At 36.9% G+C, this 22,033-nt stretch overlaps 1 protein-coding gene across 1 annotated transcript in view; it reads right to left on the bottom strand.

Annotated features, from left to right (window-relative positions):
- The window catches only part of LOC145680556 (FAD-dependent oxidoreductase domain-containing protein 2-like), a 605,718-nt gene extending 588,947 nt beyond the window's left edge, over positions 1 to 16,771 (bottom strand). The window contains exon 1 of the mRNA XM_081751188.1: positions 16,669 to 16,771. The gene's annotated coding sequence lies outside the window, so the exon portion shown is untranslated. The remainder of the gene's footprint in view (positions 1 to 16,668) is intronic.
- Between the last annotated feature and the right edge of the window lie 5,262 nt (positions 16,772 to 22,033).

The raw sequence follows: 22,033 nt of genomic DNA, 5'->3' as shown, positions 1-22,033 counted from the left end.
TACCGAAGTTTTCCGATGTGTTGGAGCTCAAGCAAAATATATCTATGATTGGTTTAGAGCCAAAGCTTCACGACTCGGCGCGAGTACTATAATATTTAGTGAACAATGTCCCTGTAGCATCTTATTCTTTCCATCTTTCTTATGATACAGTAATCACAACAGATGCATAAATAGAAATCTTAAAACAATTTTATAAATCAAATAGTCAACGAAAACTTCAACTTCGATGCTCCCTTTGCATTTCAACAATCAAGCAAGCACTTTACTAGAATTACGCGGTGAGACTTATGAGATTGTGTTGTTAGTCCCTCCTTCCATCCACCCTTCCGCTACGCCGCACGATAATTCTTGAACAGATGGGAACTTTTTACATTAATCGGAGTAATCCGTTAACAACTTAATAGATAACAGCGACTTTAACGGTGAACATTTATAGCCCATATCCCACACATGTAATTGTTATTATTTTTATTTTATTTATTTATTTTTGCAATAGATAGGTACAGTGATTATTCTCGGTCGAGTTTATTATGCGAATCAGTCTGTTGACAGATTAACAGATAACGGCTACTTTAACGGTGGCTATCTATAACCCATTTATCATACATGCAAGCGAATTTTGTTTTGTGGAGTAGATAGCTAGAACGAATATTTCAGGCAAGTTCCTTAACGGAGTCAATCCATTAACAACTTAGTAGATAACGGCGACTTGAAAGTGGCTATCTAGAGCCTCTATCCCATTTTAATTTTTAATTTTTGTTTTTATTTTTATTTTATTTATTCATTTGCAATAGATACATAGAACGAGTTTGCTAGTGGAATCAATTCATTAACATTAAGGTTAACGGCTATTTTAACGGTGACTTCTATAGCCCATATCTCATGCATGTAAGCGATTTTTTTTTAGTTATATTTTTTGCAATAGATAGTCAGAGCGAGTATGTCGGCCGAGTTCTTTAATGGAGTCAATGCATAAATACATTAAAGAATAGCGACCGTTTTAACGGTGCCTATCCATAACCCATATCCAATATAGGTGGACGAATTTTTGAATTCTGTTTCTTATAATAGATAGTTAGAACGACTATCTCGGCCGTGTTCGTTAATCGAGTCAATTCGTTAGCAAATTAATGTGTAACTGCTATTTTAACGGTGGCTATCTGTAGCCAATATCCCATGCAAATAAGCGAATTTTTAAACTATGTTTTTTTATAATAGATAGCTAGAGCGATTATCTCGGCCGAGTTCGTTAATTGAGTCAATTCGTTAGCAATTTAACGGATAACGACTACTTTAACGGTGGCTATCTAGCCCATATGCTATGCATGTAGGAGATTTTTTAAATTATGTTCTTTTTTCAAGATAGCTAGAGCGATTATCTCAGTCAAGTTCGTTAATGAAGTCAATTCATCAACATGTTAACAGGTAACTTAGTCCTGGACCCATAATATACCCCCGTAAAAAAATCGAGGTCCAGAGAATTTGATTTTTGATTTGTGTTCTCGGATCATTAGTGAATTAATTTAGCTTGGGTAGACATTTCTAATCCGGGCCGATTAGGTTCTGAACGTCATTTTAACCCGTTCGATACGGTGCGCTTTTTGATGTTTTCGTCGACGAAGTTATGTAGGTGTTGCAACTTCCCTAATTATCCTACTGAAACTTTCTGTGGTGCGTTGTGTTGGCCAAAGACAAGGTGTTCAGATGCTGGTATATTTGTTTCAATCTAGCTAATAAGAGGGAAAGTATAGAGGGAAAAATGGGATTTTTTCAAAATTTTCAGTTAAATCTGGGAATTAAAATTTCTCATGGCTGGAAACACTGCCACTAGATAGATGCAACTCATCTTAAAATAAACTTTGGCACACCACTAATATATCCTAGAAATATCATGTCGATATCTAACAAACTAAGCATGTAATTTTAAAAAAACATATTCTATTTTTTAAAAAATCGCCATTTTCTGGACGTCATTTTTAAGAGGGGCGAATTTATTTTAATGATGACTTAATATTTCGTGAATCATGAGATCTACATTCAACATTATTGTGTCAAAACGTAGATTATGAAGGTCAAATATCCTTATAAATATAGAAAATAACCTATCAGAGCAACCTTTTAGTCATTTTACAAAATAGCGAATAATATATAGGAAACTATAATAAAGAATGTTATTTTTTGTGGTTTGTTTGAGTTATGTCATAGTGGTTAAAGGAGACGCGGACCTATTGATTATAGACGAATCCAAACCACTTTTTAGTTCAACTGTACCCCCACCGGGAATCGAACCCGGGACTATACACTCAAGGCATGCGTGCTAGCAACTAAATTAGCTGTAGGTCTTACGGAAAGTTATGATGGAGGCTATAATAAATAACGAATAGACATGTATTGAAATAAACTAAATATAAATAGGTTTCAATCCTTTTATTGTGATCAGCAAAGAATGTTTAAGATCATGAATAGAAGTAATTAACACAAGTAGATAAAATACCTAAGTTTGCCTATGGGTACACAAGTATACAAATTCAAATTATAAAGAATACTCATTATAAGTAATGAATACATGTATATAAATTTGTTTGATTTACATTTGTATGAAATACTTGACAATTTTCTTAAGCTATATTAATTCAATAGTGATGCAAAATTGCAAATCAAAAATGAAATTTTGTGAAACACGATTTCTTTTTACAGGCGTATATCGTGAAGCTGGATTTAATTATGTCCATTTGCAATTACGCGTTTTTACAGTCACTTGCATTACATTTCCAGCATGATGAACATTTCAGAAGAGCGTATCGACAGGAGCATCTTTTCGTAGCGCAGATTTTGCAGTTACATGTTCACTGAGTAGAGACTTAAAAAAATTAATAGGTTTAAGAACACCATCAACGTTTTCCATCGAAACTCACAGAGGTCTTTTGGAACATACGAACGATTCAAAACATTTACACATCTTCTGAGTAAATAAAATGTTCTTTTAATGTGTCCATGCACGGACGATGACGTTGGCGGAAGGTCACTTAGTGGGACTGATCTCTTGAACTCATTGTAGGAAAATTCATCAAAAGTGCCAACATCACACTTTGTTTTCCACACTCGCACAAGATACTTATCGACGTCTTTGAATCGCACAAGATACTTATCGGCACAGTTGTCGTCAATCTCAGCAAATTCTTTTAGAAACTTCACTGGTTCAGCGGCTAAAGCTCCGCGCTTAGTTCCTATTTTGCTCATAATGTCATCACCTGTAAGAATATGGGCCTTGATGAGAACATTCTAAATCTCTGAGTTGAGTCTATGGTAGAGACCTGCACGGGCCGAATATTTCGGCCCGAGCCCAATCCAGCCCGAACGTATCTAGGCCCGGCCCAGCCCGGGCCCGAAAAGTTTTGGAGATTTCCGGCCCGAGCCCGGCCCGGCCCGATAAGTTTTTCAAAATTCTTGGCCCAAGCCCGGCCCGGGCCCGATAAATTTTTGAAATTATCTCGAGCCCGAATCTTTCTCAAAATTTAGTACTAAATTTGACCTAATCCTCAGAAACATTTTCTAAGATTTGGTCCACAACCTGACGCTTGCCTTCCGAATGGTACCATTGCCTCCTAGAGCTTTGCCTGTCATCGAGAGAACAAAAACTCCATTCCCTGTAACAAAAATCTAACTTAATTGATTTTTAGCATAAAGTGAAGATGGCAATATTGTTTAGCGACAGGCAAAACATTCCCACCCCTTCTTTTTATATTTTGAGTTCAGTGAAGGTAAAGGTCAGAGCTCAATTTACCGCATAATACCTGCAATCCTCTATAGTGAAAGTGAGCCACTAAGCAACACATACTGTAAATAGCTATTGCATTCTTTGTAACATTTTTCACGGACACACTTCTTCAACGTTTGGCTTTATTCCAATTATCGTTTGACGAAAGTCAATAATTATTAAAGAATTGCAATTGATCGGCCCCAGCCCGGCCCGACCTGAAGAGAAATCAGTGTCGGCCAGCCCAAGCCCGGCCCGGCCCAAAGAAATAACAGTGTCGGCCCGCCCAAGCCTGGCCCGGCCCAAAGAAATAACAGAGTCGGCCCGCCCAAGCCCGACCCGTGCAGCTCTCTAGTCTATGTTATAAATACAAAATATGAAGAGGGATGAAGCGTCTTTTTATACCTGTTCCATAACATATCCATAATTCTTCCAATCCTTGACTTATAAGAAGTGCAACAAAATGAAGTAACAGAATAATTACATCTGTGTTATTCGATAGAACAATTATTCACTTCAAACCTTTTCGAACTGCTCACTCTACATGTGGAATGAACGAAGGTCAGCTTCCTCCAATTTGTATTTCAGTTCTTCCACAATATGGCCTGCACCGTTTGAATATATTTGTGCCGGCAGTAATTCCTCATTAACAATCATCCACTAGCAATAATTGGAAATTCTGAGTTTGCTGAAACATGAGTAATATTTCACCGCATTAGCATCTCCAGATTAAGCTTGTTTGATGTAGATGACCATAATTGTCATGTTGCAAAGCCAGAGGTGTAGAATTTGTTATACATGCGAGTTCGATTCATCCAGTTGTAGACATTCGCCTGATTTTCTCACACTCTTTGAGCGAAAGTTCAAGACAACTGTCAAATATGATATGCAGTTCTTGCAGAGTACATACTGATTTTGATATTTGTAGAACTCTCTGAATAACCTCTCCAAAATTTTTCATGGGTGACAGCTTGACCGTTCGCAATTGGGACATATAATCCACAATAACAGAAGTGTTTAGTGCAGGGACCTTTTCGAAATAAAAATCGCCAGATGAAAGATATTTTTCTAATTCTTTAAAGAGTGTGTGTTTTACTGGTTTTGTCGCAGCATCTCCGTCAAATAACGCATTTGTTGGAAGAAGGTCGTGAGACATAATGTTCTTGATAGATTCCTCACTTTCTTTTGCCAGATCTATCTCTATGTTGACTTGGGAAAGAATTTTATTTGGGATCACCAGTAGAGCTTTTCTGGTTGCTGGTTCTGTTACACTGTTCCGATTAAAGCGTGGAAGGTTAGCTTTATAGATTACGTCAAAAACGATTTTATTTTCAATGCAAACTTCTCCTGCTTCAGATGTGTATATAATTCTGATACATGTGAAAAGATATCTAATAGACGTGCCTTTACATCATTAATCACATGTTGTTTTGTGACAAACTTATGCAGCCTCTCAGGCTCAATCATTTCAAACGGATTTCCTCATCGCTGCATAAAATGAACAAGGCTCTCAACATTTCTATTGAAACGTTCTCCTCTCTTTCCCATTAGCTCATGGTGAGGAACAGTTTCACTGTGGTCTATTAATTTAGAATTAGTCACCTCTTTGGAAGCGTTACAAATAGAAAGTACTTCGTGGTAAACTAGTTGCCATTGAGCAACATAGTCACTTTTAAGTGTTTGACCGACAATTCCCTTCAAGCTATTTTTGATCTCTGAATGGTTTGTTCTAATTTCATGTCAGGAGCTACAGTATTGAATCGTCCTTCTCTGTCTTTGATCACGAAGTGTCCTTGAACAAATTTGTTGTGAAGGTACTTGTTTTCTACTTCTAGTTTTTTATTCTTTCCGAATATCAGGAGCCATATCTCACTTAGTTTATACAATCGAATTCACGAAACACAGGAATGAGTGACTCCACAGTTTTTTCTGCAGCTCCCAGTCACCTTTTCTATCAGCATGTACTAGATCCTTCAGTAGACCGATTAAAATTAAATTTCCCCAGTACTTGCAAAGCTCTGACTTATCCTCGCACTGTTTGATAAACTCTGCAAACTTGGCTCTTAAGGTTTGTGATATTGAACGAAGTGTAGTAAATGTTGCCTGGCTTTGCATTGTGTACCTTGCACAGTTCTTCCATAACATCTGCGAAATCTAATTTGTTATTCTTCTTCCAGAAGGCCATCCAACGCAATGTTTCTATAGCCTTAGAGATAGTGAGCATAGCCTGTAACGATCGAACATAATGAGTTCCGCTCAATACAGATTGCACAGTTTTGGCTCCAAATATTTCAGTCTCAATGAGTGCATCTTCTATGCCACATCCTGTTAGATAACTTCCTACACACCGCAGTGCAACTTTTGTCATGTGAGAAATGCCCATCATTAGATAAAGTTCACTAAATTCTTCTGGATTGCTCATACAGATCTCAGCGACAATACGGAAGACACCTTCGTCACAGAATATTGGGAGGATTGGTTGATCTTCAAGCTGAGGACCCACATTTTGGAATTTTTTTATAGCCGTATATACTGTTACGTAGTTTGTGACAGGAGATGGTATTACTGGTAAAAAGCCAATCTTTTTCAATAAGACGGTACTGTGGGAGATTAGAGCATGAATTCCAGCCCATGGAGGAACTGGCTTGTGCTGATCTTTCAGTCCACACTGAATAAGAGTAATAACAAATTCAGTTTCCTTGGTTTTACAGATTGCAGTATCGGGCACTACATGATGCATATAACCAGCCACTTGGAAACTTTCTGGTAAATCGGGACGTGTTTTTGGCTTGTAGTAGTTTTGCACACACTGACAAGGCAGCTGTATTATAAGTTTAAAACTTCGTTTCTGTATGTTTAATGCTGACACTGATTGTTTCCCTGCATCTAACTCATTGGCACGGTCTTGAAAAAGCACCATTGCCGTATTATGTGTGCCATATGTGCCGGACAAAGAAGAGCTGTCTTCAAAGTCAACATTATCAAAGGCTGCAATTGTAAATGCTTTGTTAGTAAAGTGACTGGGGAGTGGCCTTGGCCAGAGATATGAAAGACATTCATAACCTACGTCTGACACAAGAATGTTGAATGTAGGTCTCATGATTCACGAAATATTAAGTCATCATTAAAATATATTCGCCATTCTTAAAAATGACGTCCTGAAAATGGCGATTTTTTAAAAGATAGAATGATATGTTTTTAAATTACATGCTTAGTTTGTTAGATATCGACATGATATTTCTAGGATATATTAGTGGTGTACCAAAGTTTATTTTAAGATGAGTTGCATCTATCTAGTGGCAGTGTTTCCAGCCTTGAGAAATTTTAATTCACGAATTTAGGTGAAAATTTTGAAAAAAATCCATTTTTCCCTCTATAATTTCTCTCTTATTAGCTAATTTGAAACAAATATACCAGCATCTGAACACATTGTCTTTGGCCGACACAACGCACCATAGAAAGTTTCAATAGGATAATTAGGGAAGCTGCAGCACCTGCATAACTTCATCAACGAAAACATCAAAAAGCGCACCGTATCGAAAGGGTTAAAATGACGTTCAGAACCTAATCGGCCCGGATTAGAAATGTCTACCCAAGCTAAATTAATTCAATAATGATCCGAGAACACAAATAAAAAATCAAATTCTCTGGACCTCGATTTTTTTTTACGAGGGTATACTATGGGTCCTGGACTAACTGTGGCTATAACAATGGCTATCAACATCTCACATATATTTTTCACGTGATCCTGTCTATTGTCTTCACCAGAGTTTATCTTTGTACTATCAGCTGGAGTACCTCAAACTCTCAACTAAAGTATTAATGATGAGTTTGTTTGGCTCTGGTGTTTGTTTTTTCTCAGACTACTTCTCTCTTCTCTCACATTCTCATCCTACCAATTCTTCCATCATCATTCACTTCCCTTAATCATCCATCATCCGTAACCTAAAGCGGAACAACGTGGGATGTTAAACTAAAAGATTTCATTTGATTTCATTTTTAAATTCTACATTTCCAAATCTGATTTTCTTTCAACCATTAAAAACATTTCCTTTACTTCAGAGGATTAAAAAAGGAAATCGTTAGATGCCAAGTTATCCTATTAATAATACAATCTGGTGTCGATTGAAGACACCAAGGGCCTTATGCAGAGTCGTTTTGTCGCGTAATTAGTGCCATATTAAAGAGATCGACTAACATATGTTTCCTGCAGTAGTCAGGCATTTAGTATGACGCTAATCATACGTCTAAACGATTCTGCATAAGGCGGCAAATGTTTGCCAAATAAATTACCCAATCCATAAAATAGGACGATAACACGATAACACAATAAACTACATGTCCATTGGAATAAATATAGAATCTGAAAGGGTTAAGCTGATTATACGTGGAATTATAAAACTATTAAGTAAGTATACGACGTGTGCATTCCACTGCTTCCGTGCTACTAAGCTGCTTAGTGTTGAGGCCCACGAAATGCTATCGCCGTTAAGATGAACACACGTTCAACTCATTCGTGTCATAGCCGTGTGCACCAACGAAGTTCAACTGTTGAACGAGGGTCATAACCAAGCTCGGTGAAAATGTCTTTTGCACCAACAACGTTCAAGGTTAAGTCAAGGTCAAGCTAGTTTATCAATGGTGGATAAACTTGGTTTTAGTTTGAACGGCCGAATTTGAACGACACAGACTCCCACATATAGGTTAGTAGCCAGTTTGATTCCTTTCTTCATCAAATCTCAATACTCAATTCACTTAATGATACCGAGCGAGCGACAGCGAGTGAAGACGGGTTAGAGCCACACAGGGCACGTTGTTTTCTTCCATTATTGTAGCTAAATGAAGATGAGGTCATTGTTCTAGACCCTTGCCAACATGAATCTTGTTTATTCCCCACTATTACTAGTCTAGTACTACCAATAACCTAGTAATACTGCTATTAACCTTTCAGTGATGTAATTGGGTGTGGATACATTCCCAATTATCAGTCCGTTTACATTCAATAATGTCTTTGTATTTTTCCACTAATGAAATTACAATACATTTCTCGTGTTCGGAAATTGTTTTTGCTCGTGGTTTCATTAATTTTTCCATCACAATTACGATCACTGAAATTAAACTACTCAGATCTCTCACACAATCTCGAAAGTCGAAAAGACCGGCACGCAGTATGTCTTCTTCATTTATTACTTTGTTAAACGAAGATTACAGACAAAAGACGACAACCAATCAGAGTCGATTTTACAAATTGACCGAAGTATACTTATACGAGATGTGCCGAACTTCGATTTTCAATGGTGCAACAAAAGTCCTAGAATCACGTTTAAACTTGAAAGTTTAATTTTGAACGCGTTTAAGTGAACGCTCGTTTAAACTTCGTTGGTGTACACGGCTATCAGAGAGTATCAGCTTCTTTTGTGTTTTAACATCATGATTCTAAAACAACATCCACCAGGAATCAAACTCAAGACTACTCGTACGAGCATTAATTTTTGCATAAGCTCCAAACTATAGATTCTGTAAAACGTAAACTATGTTTCAATAGTTATTAGTACGAAACTTATACTAATTGTTATAATGGATATATTGTTCATGTGTAATTCCAAATCATTTGTTTGTTTGTTTGTTGATTCTACTAATATCATGTCTTGGAATTCTGGTCCAAGTTAATTTCATTAATTATATCGTTAGCATTTCTTAAGCTTACGAAATTAAACAAGGTTTAGATATAAGAGTATGAGATCACAATCGTTTCCAAATGACCACTGTAAAATATAGATACAAACTTATGAAAGTATGTTTGTTTTCTTTTTTTAACTTCTAAAACACTAACGAAAATATTACTTTATAATATAGGTTTTACATATGATTATGTGCAGGCAGACCAAGTAAACAACTCGGAGTGAAATTAGGGTACAGTTTACTGTAATTTAAATTACGAAGGAGCTGTAGTACTTCCATTCCAAATACTGCTTTTCCCTTGAATATGAAAATTCAAATCATGTAAACATTAATTAATTAATGGCCACCTAAACTACCTCATTTGACCATAACTTTGATTTAAAAAAAAAACTGTTGAATAATTTAGATTGTAAGGTTTTTTTTTTTTTTTTTTTTTTTTTACTTAATAAAATTATAAATGAAGTGATCCCTTTCACTGTTACATTACATGTATAACATTTGGGATTAGCATATTTTGAAATTAAAACACGAGGGAATATTACGCAAACAACATAGGTACTTTGTACACATTTTTCGTTAATTTTCATTCTTCCGAAAATCTGTTTTGAATACGATATGATCAGAGCAATCTGTACATGTCATGTGGATGAAGTGAGATAAACATGCAAAACTCTGGTTTATAGTGTTAACATTTCAATTAACTCTCTCGACCGTCTACTGAACATTTAACTCAATTGTGCAAGCCTCTATGAACTTGTATTTGCAATTATCTTCAAGCATAGTTATAATTTCAATGCTCGAACACAAACACGATGAATATTTTGGTTAATATATACAAGAGACGAAATGTTATTCTACATCTACTAAAACTCATAGACTCGTGAAGCGCATGTAATGGCCAAAGGCGTAGAACTGATAAAAAATTACCTTCAAGTTGAAAATTGCAGAATGGCCAAAGGCGTACCGTAGAACTGATAAAAAATTTCTTCAAGTTGAAAATTGCAGATTAAGTAGATGTATTTGTTCAACAATATACTGGCTTTGTAATTACATTTGGCAATGTCTAGAAAAGAGGAGTAGAAACTCGTAAAGGAGATAAAAATGAACTGTATTCGAGAACCAAAGAGTATACGAGTTACACATAGGGTGAGCCAAATTCTGTGAGCACCCTTTTATTTTGAAACCCGAGAGGGAAAATGTGCAATATGTTAATGGGAGTAGAAGGGGGGTGCGCGAATTGCCATGGTCTTGGTGGCCATGGTCACCACTTGGAAATTCGCCATCTTAGATGTATGTTCGAAATTTCAAATAGAAATGGGAGCATGTCGCATATCAAGAAACACTTGTGTGAGTTCAGGAATCTATAAGTGTAGTTGTTCCTGTCATATTTTGCATTGTATGCACGTTATGAACACTAAAAATATGAAAAGTCTCAGTGGTACTGACAGAATCCCTTATTGTTGCAGGTGATCTAAAATGCTTCTGTCAAAGAAACGAAGGTAGGAATCATCCTAATATCAGGGAAGAGTAGTTTTAAAGACATCGCAGAGGATTACAAAAGACAGCACCCAGACAAACATCCAGTATCGTGCAACACGGCCACGTGCGTGATCGCCAAATTCCGAAAACCTGGCACTGTGGAAGATAGAATACGTAGTGGGCGATTAAAGACTGCCACCATGGCAACGACGGTTCGAGCACAGCTTTCGAAGTCCCAAGCCTAGTACTTATTATCTTTCGCTGGAAAGTGGTATCAGTCAGTCCTCCATTGCATACCAATCGCTGGCATCCATATAAGCTACATATGCAATATAAACTATATGAGGACTCCCCAGATCGACGCGTAGAATTTCTAGTGTGAACTACGAATAAGCACGAACTGGATCCTTCATTTGCACGTGGCATCTCTTCTGTGACGAAGCTAATTTCTGTTTGAATAAGGTGGTCTATCAGCATAATTGTCGGTACTAATGTGACAGTAATCCGAACAACGTTGATCCGGGCAAGGAATATAGTCCTGTAAAGATTCTGTAATGGTGTGGTGTGACAGATGAAACACCCACATCGTTAGTTCTTTTTCATCGACACAACAGTACCTTAAGTACCGGATGAGCATATTTTTCCTTTTCTTCTGAACCCAGACGGCAACTATCCGTTTTATTTTCAACACGATGGGGCCTCTCCTCACTATAGTGCCAAGGGCTCAATGCACAATTCCCAAGGAAGTGTATTCGTCGTATTTCGTGGAATACTTTAGATCACCTAAAATCATATTCCTTGGTTTCTCTCTGTGGGTTCATCTGAAGCATATAGTGTATTTTGAGAAACTTCGTGAGGCAACTACAGAAACCTATTCAGCACACGGTGGCCACATTTTCACCGGACAGTCCTCTGTAAATGTAATCGGAGTAGATTCGTCGACTACAGTTGAGCATTAGGCGGGATGGCCAGCACATAAAAAATGTGCCGTTGGCAGGTGATTTTACTCACTATATATTACAGTTCTTGCCAGGCCCGTATCCAGGGGGGTCTAGGGGGCCGCCCCCCTAAATTTTTACTGGCCCCCTCTAAAATTTTCACGGTAGGTTTGCAAATGAACTATAATATGGGATGAACTAATATTTTTGGATCGCCCCCCCCCTAACTTCCACCGGCCCCCCCTACATTTTCGGGCTGGCTACGGGCCTGGTTCTTGCTCTGTGGATATCAATATTGAAATATGAAATAGCAGCAATTTCTACTAACTCTGTTTGTAATAGGGAAATAAAGTCAGAAACAAAAAGTATTTTTGCAATATTTAATCCCATACTTAAAATAAACGGTTTTCGCTAATTATTATCGTTTTCTAACTATGACAATCAGTGTTGAAAACGAAAATTGTAAATTTCCACCACTTCCAATTTGCTTGGAGGGATCAAGTTTGATATGAAATTTGTCCTTGGGAAGTTAAATCCACATGGAAAAGCAATTTCTTGCTATCTCTTATAATATTTGCTCTACGGAGGACAATATTGAAACCGGAAGTAGGGCAAAATTCATACAACTTCCGGTTTTAGTATAGAGATAATGTTTAAGATTATATCTTCCATTGAGACAATAACTCGATTCCAAAAAAACGCTTTTCGTAATCTATTACCGTTTTTATTCTTTGGCGATCAACGTTGAAACTGCTAATGGTTAATTTCTGCTATTTTCGGTTTGCATTTAGGGTTTAACGCATGAGGAGGAATTCTATTCTTCGAACGTTGAATCGTTTCCAAAAATCTGCTTCTTAGTATCTCTTATCATTTTTGTTCTGATGTCTATTCACAGACGAACAGACAGACAAACAGACATCGCCCTTCTATAAGATTTCCTGCACGTATACATAGCATACTTTGGAATCTTGAAAACGAGGAAGCACTGAAGTAAGAGATATTTGGAGCGCAATTTTCTTTTCCTTTTTGCCAGCCTTGTTCGTTCAATTATTTTTCTCAAGCACTCCCTGCTAATCTAGTGGCTAGCGAGCCTGTGCTTTTGGTGCAAAGGCCCTAGTTTCGATTGCCGGTGGGAGAATATTGAATGCATTACGGTGGTTCGGATTCTACCTTAAACTGTTAAGTCCATGTCTCATATAGCCTCGGTGCTGGAAAGCGGCTCAAATCTTAAACAAATAACTTCAATTCTTTTCTCAACAGATTTAGATATAGTAAGTTTATTAAAAACATGTTCAAACAACACAAACTAAACTACCTACACTAAAATAATCGTAATACACACACACACACACACACACATATATATATATATATATATATATATATATATATATATATATATATATATATATATATATATATATATATATATATATATATATATATATATATATATATATATATATATATATATATGCTATTGTATATGCTGTACAGGGTGTTATAAAAATTTGTTAAAATATTTTGTGAATAGATTCCTTACATCAAAAGAAGAAAAAAGTCCATATGGACCTGTGGTCGGAAGTGCATAGTTTCGTAGTTAAAAAAATGAACTTTAAAGGTCCATAGTTCCGCTACTATAGGACCGATCGTAGTCAGTTGAAGACGTCACTGAGGAACTAATATGTGAACTATCCAAATATCCATCTTTCAGAACCTCCAGTACTTGCACAATCATTTTTAGAGAGGCTGTTTGGGAGTACTTGATCACTCTCCACCTACCTCTAAAAAAAATTGATGTGCAAGTACTGGAGAATTCATAAACATGGATAATTGCATAATTCACACATCAGTTCCTCAGTGAAGTTTTGACCCGATTACGATAGGTTCCATAGTAGTGGAGCTACGAACTTCACAGAGAAAAATCCGTTCTCCGGACAGCGGTATATTGTACAAATATACGGTATCCTCTTGCTTACTATAGAAATCAGTACGGAGCATACGTTATCCGTATGCTATATAGACACTGCCCTTAGATGTTACATCATACCGTTGCAGGATGTCTGACATCTAAAAGTTTTCCGTGTATCATGTGCATATACTTATGTTACCTTCGTCAGCTATATGTTATATACGTCCATTTGTATGTGAGATCCTGACCGCCTACATTGTTTCATACGGAAAGTACGTATAGATGGAACACTTATACAGAAAGTATTATAAAACATGAGTTTTCAGTTATACGTCTGCTGTACGTTAAGTCCAAAAACTACAGGAATTACGCATGTAACCTATCTTTTTAAGTACGCCACCTACATTTTTTTCTCAGTGTTTCAAAGTTCATTTGTCTCACGTTTTCGGTGACCTGTAACTCCGACACTTTTGAGCACAGTTCCTTTTTTTTTCTTTTTTTCATTATTTTGATGTAAGGTATCTGTTCCAAAAATATCGTGACACATTTTTGTAACAATCTGTGCATATATATGCATTACGATTGTATAGGTAGATAGATATAGATATATTTCGTGAATGATAATGACAACCATTTGTTCAAAAGATAATTTTTGTATTGTCATCTATTTCCAAGAATCCATATTGTTTATGAGCTTTAAAGTACAATTCTTTTTCTTTGTGGTAAAACTAGGTTATTCAATTGATAAGTAATAAATTTTATAATTTATGTTTGATATAATTATCTATAATTCGAACTAATCGTTTAAATGTGAGGGTACACACTTGGATAAAACAGTATCTTTAGGGGTACGCAGGTAAAAAGAGATTGGCAATCACTGGTCTACTGTGATCAAGTCGTCATATATTTAAAAGATTTAATTTTTCATATTAAAGAGAAATGTGATATGTAATATTCACTACCAATAATATGTCCCCTTCGTAAGTTAAATTGCAGTAAAACCATAGTAAAGTCGTGCTGTGGGTGGATTCCCGGCCCTTACGCCAGTTCTATACGTAAAATGATAAATGAAATGAAATATTTTAGTTTAACGTCCCATGGTTAAGGCAAACAATGATTAAGAGAAGTTAATGATGATGAAAGAATTGGTGGAATGAGAAAGTGGGAGGACACGGGAGTATCCCTGAGAAAACTTACGGACACGATGTTCTCCACCACAAACTTATTTAGCCGGGGATTAAACCAGGGACCCCACACACCAAACGTAAGCGCTCTACCACTGTGCCACTGTGCCCCATGGCAGTCCTATACGTGATCAACCATCTCATAGGAGAGGAATTGATAAGTAGGTATCAGTCAAGTAAAGTGATGTGGACGTTCAGAGAACATCGTTACAAAGACTTTTTTTTTTTTAATTTACATCTGCAGCTGAACAGTAACTTCATGAATATAAAATGATGCGTACTCAATCCTACACACACACACACCTTTGCTGTATACTGATTATAATATACAGTAAGTTGTAGACGTACAAAAGTCATTTTTGCATAGTTTTCTAAGAAGAGGCGATGGTAAAACGGTCAGTAATACACTTTTACTTAGCGATGGTAAAACGGTCGGTATACATTTCTTCTTGATTCTTGATGGTGTTTTAAAATTGAGAAAATGAAATACCGTATTATTTTAATGTTAAAGCTTCTACACTAAATATATTAATGAATATGAATGGGAAAACGCAAATTAACAATGATTAAATAAGTTAAATGACGAAATGAGAATTTGCAGCAAGTTGGAGCACCCCCAAGAAAACGTCCACAGATGGTACTGGTCAACCACCACATTCAAATGCAACGACCGGAATTGAATTCGCGACTCTGCAGCAGATCTCATTATACGCTGTTGTTGCCTCTCGAATGACTATGGTTTCAATCGAGAAATGTGTGTTGATGCTAGTGCAATGTATTTTAAATACGAACTAAAATAATGAAAACTCTGAACAAGATACTACAGTCTCAAATTTATATAACAAGGAACACCGAAGTAAGAGCGCGGTTTTCTTTCTCTTTTGCCACTATTTTTAAAATCAACTAGACCTATAAGAAAATAACACAGATAAACTTTATCACGATATAGTTATTGAGATATCATCATTGCAAATAACCCAAAGTTCCTTTATTAAAAAAAATACTTTTTTCTCGCGCATAGCCTGCTGTTTTATACTACATAAATTTCCTTCGTTATACCGATGGTATTTCTAGTAACCAAAACAAATAAAATATAAATTCGAGTTTTAAAAATACGTTTTCCTCTATGCAGTGGTAGATTTTATACTACAGTGCAATTTTAACAAACTTTTTTTTTTATATTGATAGTGGTATTGACTGTTCTTTTTATATTAATTTATGTATTTGTTGAATTTGATAAATTGTCACTAAAATATTTTGCAATCGCAGTCAGTAGAGAATTACACTCTATCTTCGGCTAACATAGGATATTATGCTGATTCTTTTTTTTTTCAATCTAACAATAGATCTGTGAAGTTTAAATGCAGTAGTAGATAAATAGGAACGAAAAATATTTTTTTAAAAAAACTCAGTACTATCTCGGCAAAGATATTACTTAAACGGTAATGAGACAGTATAAGATGATAGATAAAAGTGATGAAAGCAAACCACAATGGGAACTTTTATAGCGTTTAACTGATTTCTGTTTTAGAATATTAAAGTTATATTTACTTTTTAAATGTGTAAAATAAATGTGTTTAGTATTTGAAAATAATTTTCAATAACATCTTCAATTGGAGACAATTTACTTTTAAAAAATTTAAGAAGGACACACATTCTATCAACACTTCTCTAGCTATATGACATTTGTTATCTGGTTTGTTTTAGGGCACTCACCGTGCGATTTGAAGAAAACGATCCGATGCGATGTCGTGACACAAGCAAATGGCAAGCTTCTCGCCGTCCGCGCGATAACTTCGAACGCTCAAAGTCAACTGAATCACCCGCAAAAACCTTTACGAAAAGATAGAGCGCTCAGATGCAGTGTTGCTAGTACTCCCAATAGAAAAGTCAATAAAACACATTACAAAAGTTGTGTGTGTTTGAAAAATAAATGATTTAATCTGAACAGAACGCTAAAAGAGCAGAATTATTGAAAGAGTGGGTGATAGAGAACTAATGTTACAGGTAATCAATATTTTTAAAAGTATAATAAACTGGTTAGATGATTGGTTGGGAAAGAAATGTATTGTGAGAGACCTGATAAAAAATATGCGGAAAGAAAAAGTGACAGTAAGAACATTGTACACTAAAGTTATGAAGGACGTACTATTAACGTGAGCTTGGAACTTCGAGCGAAACGAATCCGTTGCAATTGGTGAGTGATAGAGACCATCATGCAGGAGGAGCCCTCACCACACTATCTGACTTCCGAGAGAGTGACTAGAGTTCCATGCCGGGGTCTCACCTTTGCGCTTGATGAATAATATAAAACACAGTTCTTAAGTTTTCTTTAAACGGAAGCATTTGACCCTTTTTATGCAATCCTTGCTAGTCTAGTGACTTTGCACAAGCTCTTGGGTACAATTCCCGATGGAGATACATCGAACGTGGTATAGTAGTTCAGACCCCATTTTAAACTCTGTCTCGAAAAACGTAATTACAAATCAATCTCATACCTACTCTAGCTTGCCTTGTTTTTATATTGTTAAACTACCACAACAGCACACCGATCGAGGCTATTGTGATAATAATATAGAAAAAACACACAATCACGAACACGTAACAGTTTCAACACACTAATTGTGTCTTCATCAGACTTTCCATTCCTTTTCTCCTCTCCACTCCCAGAGAAATGGAAAGTTTGATGAAGACACAATTAGTGTGTTGAAACTGTTACTCCAGTAGCAGAGACAACTTCCATACCGCTTGCTGTAAGCTTGAATTGCAAGTCCGCCAAGCTTGCATCTAGCTTGATTGAGAAACGTGCACGCATGTCGCAAGCTTGATTCCAGTAACGAAGTTACATGGGGGCAACCTTGCATTCAATGTTCCATTCAAGCTTGACGCAAGCATTTTACAAGTCAAGTCAAGTCAAATCAATAGATAATGAACGGCCAGTGATGCTATGCCTCTCTGTGAAGGGTCTAAAGCGCATTGCTTGCAAGTACAACAAAAGGCAGATTAAATGAAAGCATGCGTTTCAAGTGGAAGCGTAGGAAGCCTAATGCCAAGCATGAACCAACTAGCTTTCTTGCAGGCAATATGTCGTGGTGGTAGTTAAACCAATTTTCCTTATCTATTTGTCTATGCGTGAAAAATTCCTTAAAATACGGTATGATACAACTCAACGGTGAAATTAAAACACGATAGCGTTTCCCTATATTTTTGTAGTAATAAAACCGGTGTACATTTTTCTTTTTTGTAAAAAAAAATCTTTAAGAAATAAAACCTGTACATTATAGTGTATAACTTGAGTTGAAACAAGTCACCAAAATCGCTTGTGAAAAAATCTGTTTTTTAACTATCTTCGATGTTTCTCTGTCCTATCTCTGTCAGATCGAATTGTGGGTAACTTGAAATCAAGATGGGTTTAGATACTATTAAGTGGGAAACAGTTCTGGTTAGGTTTTAAAAAAAAAAAAAGAGGAGTGGTAGAGCGCTCACGTCTGTTGCGTGGCATCCCTGCTTGGATTCCAGGCTATGAGAGTTTGTGGTGGATGTTGGGAATGAGGCTACGAGGCTAAGGACATATAATGTTAGGGAATAATGACACATGCCTATATATTGAATATGTGTTGCTAGGTTAGATTCTGTGCAAACAAGTCATGCTGTATTGAACTGAATCAAGATGGATTAGGTTTCAAGGAATCTCTTTCATTGTTCTCTCATGTAGTGGAATCTCTTTCTCTCATTATATTAATAGGATTAGTTGCAACAAGATTAGAATCAGAAACTCTTATTGTGGAATATGAAAGTAGACAGTATGGCTAATAAATATCTCTTGAGAAAATACTGTGTTTATGTTTGGTTTGTACAAGGAGGGCGTGGTGGCTCAGTGGTAGAGCGTTCACCTCTGGTGCTTGGGGTCCCTGATTCGATCCCAACTCGCACCGTGTGGACTTTGTGGTAGACAAACACCGTGCCCGTGGGTTTTCTCGGGGTTCTCCCGTTTCTGCCCACTTTCTTCATTCCACTATTTGATTCATTTCTCATAATCACCGTCTCCTTTAGCCTAATCGGCATAACCGTGGGACGTAAGACTGAAAGATTTCATATCATTTAATTTTTGGTTTGTACAGCTGCTCTAGCCTAAGAGCAAAGGAAAAGTACTCTTATGATCGTTGAGATACTTAGTTGTGAATATAAATTAAGAATAATTGTGGCGCAATTACAAATTACATATGCAATTTTCATATACTAACATTGTTACAGTCACATTTTCACGATATATTAACAGTGGATAACATGGTGTCCATAGGTTTTCTCTCGATTCTCCCTGTCATCCCACATTTCATTATTTCATTCACTTTCATTAATCATCCGTCCCTTCTAGCATAAATGGCATAAACGTGAATAATAAATAAAATATTTATTTATTTATTTATTCGGTTCAAACCTGCTGAGGGTATACCGGTAACTGCTCACAGTCAGATAAAAATGGAAACAACGGTTCAAATTCAACTGAAATACTCGTGTCCTTCATAACCTCATCTTCTGATATTGCGAAATTCTACAAAATTAAGCATTTGACGATAAAAAGGAAATTATATTCCGGAGACGATACATATACTGAGTGAAGTGAACTGATTAATATATGCTGTATATGCAGGGTGTTAATGAACTATACCGACAAACTGTAAGAGGTGATTCCTCACACCAAAATAAGAGGAAAAGTTCATATGAACGTATGGGGAAAAGTGCATAGTTTCAGAGCTAGGGCTGTCCAAAATCGCGAAAAAGCTAAATTTTAACAGGCCCTATTTTGAATTCGAGAAACTGTGGATGGTGGTCCTTATCAGCGTAAGGGAAACCACGCATACTCAATCTAAAAATGCATATTTCATCAATGTCCAATGGGTGTACAGGGTATTCTCTACAGGGTGTTATTCTCAGATATGCTCTCAACAGTGTTTTCAGATATACCCTGATTACAAGCTGGATCCAAATAGTCAAAATGTAATACTTGACAACAATGGACACCCAATGCTTCGGAGGTAAGTCGGAAGTTTTAAGAAATGGCAGCTCTACTGTTTCTTGTGTTCGGAATAACGTGTGCTGGAATGTAATTCGTCGCAGTATATTTCACGTTTCTTTGCACTTATAAGCGCGAAAGAAAATATCGCAGCACGCCTTTTCCCGAATACAAGGAACCATGCTGCTGATGTCCTTAACAGTTCCGACATCCCGCCAAAGGATTCCGTGTTCACTACTATCGGAGCTTATCGTTTGTCTACTTTGGACCAAGCATAAACTTAGAGCACACCTGAAAATTCGGTTGACGACATGTCTGAGAATTACATCCTGCAGAGAATACTTTATACACCTATTAAACATTGATGAAATATGCATTTTTGGAATGCGTATGTATGACTCCCTTTACACTGATAACTATCATCATCTATAGTTTCTCGAATTCGAAATAGGGCCTGTTGAAATGTAGCTTTTTCGCGATTTTGGACAGCCCTAGCTCTGAAACTATGCACTTTACCCCTTGGTCCATATGAACTTTTTCTCTTAATTTGGATGTGAGGAATCACCTCTTACAGTTTGTCGGTATAGTTCATTAACACCCTGTATAATGTATAATATATATAGGCTAACTGCGGCAAATAACACCACCAATTCAACATATTGTTCTGGTATTCAACTGTTTTTATATCTACAATCGTGCAAATTACTTGGAAGACGGAATGAACCCTCTGCTATAAAACAATGAGAAAGCAGAGATTCTATATACACAATGTTGACCACATGCACTGAGAATCTAAGTGAGTATGAGATGGCGCTATTACCAGACGTCTCGGCAAATAACGCCACTTCCTTTACAACAACGGAAAGGTGTTAGAATCGTAACGAAATACATTTTGAACACAACTAATCAATGTTCTTGGCAATGTGTCACTTGCCTTGCTAGTACACAAACCTATAGTCATAGTACATGTCGTTAACCGGGTACTCTTGTGATGATTGCAAACCCCTTAACATGACATCTGCAGTCACATAGAGCACTACTCGTCGGAGTCAGACAAGAATGCACAACCAGCGTCACTCCATGTCCACAAGCCACATTTAACAATGCTGCCAGAATCACATGACTCGTGTAACCAAATCTTGCATTCAATACACTAAATCCATGTTTTAGTATCCCTGGAATCATAGTATTATCCTCCACAGTTTCCACGAAACATGCCTCCATCTTTCTTCTTTTTTGAGAATGCTTGATTCTTCATACCGTAAGAAGTGAAAGGGCCAGCTGTTGCAAACAGGTCTGGTGTTACCAATACTTCTCTGGTAGAAAGAGCTCCCCCTAGGATGAGATTTGATCCTAGTTATTTTAGGTGTAGGCAGAAGCTCGTGGATGGAGTGGTCACTCGGTGGTTTTGAAGAAGAGATGAAGATTGCTAGTGTGCTTGGGGGTGTTGGTGGAGGTTGCTCTTGCTCTGAGACATCACTTGGGATTAAAATGACATTGAGATTAAAATGACAGATGCCTGTAGCGTTGAAGCCTGAAATTGTGTTCTGAGGTGTTGCTAAATGGAACCATGCTTGTGAAAACAGTTTTGGAAACTGTAGCTTCCCAAGTATTCTTCCGGGATGTGTTCATCGATAACTGTCAATTGCTTCAGAGCAGTACACTTTCAACGGTTTGAAGAAGCTCTTATCGACCGGTTGAAGTCGTGGGTGCAATGTGCATGCAAGCGCAGCAGTTGGATATCTATGCTCTCAGCAGCATTTAAAATGGTAATAACAAGGTGACTGAGGTGACCATTTACAATAAACAGTGCTCGGCCAGGGATCCTGTTTCTGTTTAAATGCTCCAGACATGTACGGAATTCTTCCTTTGTAACATAGCATTTAGGTGTCGTTGCAAAGGTGTTACGTGGAGGAAGATAATCACTATACTCTTTTTTGTTTCATATTTTCCCTTGTATAACACCATTGAAGGGATCCAGTATGAACCTGTTGCATTGGTGCAAGCAATAACACTCACAGTTTCACATTTTTCGACATGTGTGGCATTATGTACTCGCATGCTCAC

The sequence above is a fragment of the Thermobia domestica genome, chromosome 3 (assembly GCF_964235325.1).
Source record: "Thermobia domestica chromosome 3, izTheDome1.hap1.1, whole genome shotgun sequence".
Taxonomy (NCBI): Eukaryota; Metazoa; Arthropoda; class Insecta; order Zygentoma; family Lepismatidae; genus Thermobia; species Thermobia domestica.
Note: the sequence above shows the minus strand (reverse complement) of the source record. Positions and strands in the feature narration are given on the sequence as shown.